General features: G+C 37.3%; 1 protein-coding gene and 1 long non-coding RNA gene across 2 annotated transcripts in view; one reads left to right on the forward strand and one right to left on the reverse strand.

Moving 5' to 3' along the window:
- Positions 1-2,170, reverse strand: part of si:ch211-80h18.1 (uncharacterized protein LOC555593 homolog) — an 8,637-nt gene that overhangs the window by 3,896 nt on the left and 2,571 nt on the right. The gene's annotated exons all lie outside the window — the stretch shown is intronic.
- LOC117956951 lies at positions 724-2,074 on the forward strand. The gene is made up of 5 exons (XR_004659405.1): positions 724-773; positions 1,157-1,192; positions 1,296-1,391; positions 1,876-1,917; positions 2,047-2,074. It is a non-coding gene; the product is annotated as an uncharacterized LOC117956951 (long non-coding RNA).

The following is a 2,170-nucleotide window of genomic DNA, read 5'->3' on the forward strand; positions in this document are numbered from 1 at the left end:
GATAATAAAATCATTGATTAAAAAGGATTTTCCTGCCAAAGACCTGACGTTTAGTAAGGCTAGTGTTAGTGTGTTTTATAAACACACATTTTTAAATAAGTATATAACACCCTGCTATTTTGCAAGTTCTCCCACTTAGAAATCATGGAGGGTCTGATGTCCTTGTCGGTGCATGTCCACTGTGAGAGACATAATAAAACATCCAGAAATCACAATGTATGATTTTTTAACTATTTATTTGTATGATACAGCTGTAAATAAGTATTTGAACACCTGTCTATCAGCTAGAATTCTGACCCTCAAAGACCTGTTAGTCTGTCTTCAAAATGTCCCCCCCACTCCATTTATTATCCTAAATTAGATGCACCTGTTTGAGGTCGTTGGCTGCATAAAGATGCAGCCAAACATGCAGAGAAGCTGTATCATACAAATAAATAGTTTAAAAAACCATACCAGTAAATCCCAAAATCCAGAAATTGTGATTTCTGGATTTGTTTTTTTAGATTATGTCTCTCACAGTGGACATGCACCTACGAGGACATCAGACCCTCCATGACTTCTAAGTGGGACAACTTGCAAAATAGCAGGGTGTTCAAATACTTATTTTCCTCACTGTACATATTATATCATATATATTATATCATATTATATTAAACATGCTATGTTATATATATTAAATCATATTGCATTACATTATATTATATTATATTACATTTGTCTTCTTACAGGAAACATCGACCCTTCCAGTCACGACTTCCTACTCGGTCTGATGGGTAAGTTATTCCACTAGCGGAGATTATATATATATATATATATATATATATATATATATATATATATATATATATATACAGTTCTGCCTGTCTGTCTGTCTGTCTGCCTGTCTGTCTGTCTGTCTGCCTGTCTCTCTGTCTGTCTCTCTGCCTGTCTGTCTTCCTGTCTGTCTGTCTGTCTATCTGCCTGTCTGTCTTCAATATCCAAAACTGTATCTTATGGGGAAGCCCATGTGGGCACACGAAGGGGCAGGACTCAACCTTTCTACTGGCTGATTTTAAAGATCAACCCAAGTGTCTGGGCTCTGATATGTTGATGCTTCTCACACTCTGAAAGTTGAACCAATGGCAAATGGTTAACGTGGAAACACTTTCTTCGACAGGTCACGTGACTTTGCCCACTCAGCTGGACTCTACAGGTGGGGTGTTTCTTCTTCTGTGGTCTTTTCTCATGCTATAAAGGGTTGACAAGAAACCGGATGTGATGTCACTTTAAGGTCTGACAAGTCTCTCCTGTTAAAGATCATCCCTCTGACGTCAGCATCGACCAATCAGGAGTAGCCTCTCTGAGCTCCGACCAATCACTACCCAGCGCTGGCTCGTCCCACTCTGCAGCCGGTACTATAGGAAATGCTTTTACTCTGAAAATCCTTTAATCTGAAACACATACAGACAATTACTCAGAAAACACAGAAATACTTTTACTTTGAAAATCCTTTACTCTGAAAACACATGCTGACTTTTACTTTGGAAATCCTTTACTCTGAAAACACAGACAATTAGACAGTAAACACAGACACACTTTTACTTTGAAAATCCTTTTTCTCTGAAAACATATACAGACAATCCGAAAACACACACAGACTTTTACTCTGAAAACACAGAGAGGCTTTTACTCTGAAAGACTTTTACTCTGAAAACACAGAGAGGCTTTTACTCTGAAAGACTTTTATTCTGACAACACAGAGAGGCTTTTACTCTGAAAGACTTTTATTCTGAAACCATAGAGAGGCTTTTACTCTGAAAGACTTTTATTCTGAAACCACGGAGAGGCTTTTACTCTGAAGGACTTAACGTAAAGTTTGAGTGTTTCCTTCCTCAGACGCAGCTTCATCACAGAGGGAAATTCACAGAGTTCAGACTGGTAACTACACCTGGACACGTTACTCAAATAATATAATTAATATATCAATTATATTAATTATATTCCTTATAATTATAGTAAATATCACATATATGGTATATTTTATCAAAATCACGTTTATCTTCACAGACGGAGCCGAGTCACCGGACACTAACGGTGAGAGAGGCATTAGTATTACAGTGGGTACGGAAAGTATTCAGACCCCTTTAAATTTTTCACTCTTTGTTTCATTGCAGCATTTTTCCAAAAATCA

Source organism: Etheostoma cragini, chromosome 14 (genome assembly GCF_013103735.1).
Source record: "Etheostoma cragini isolate CJK2018 chromosome 14, CSU_Ecrag_1.0, whole genome shotgun sequence".
Taxonomy (NCBI): domain Eukaryota; kingdom Metazoa; phylum Chordata; class Actinopteri; order Perciformes; family Percidae; genus Etheostoma; species Etheostoma cragini.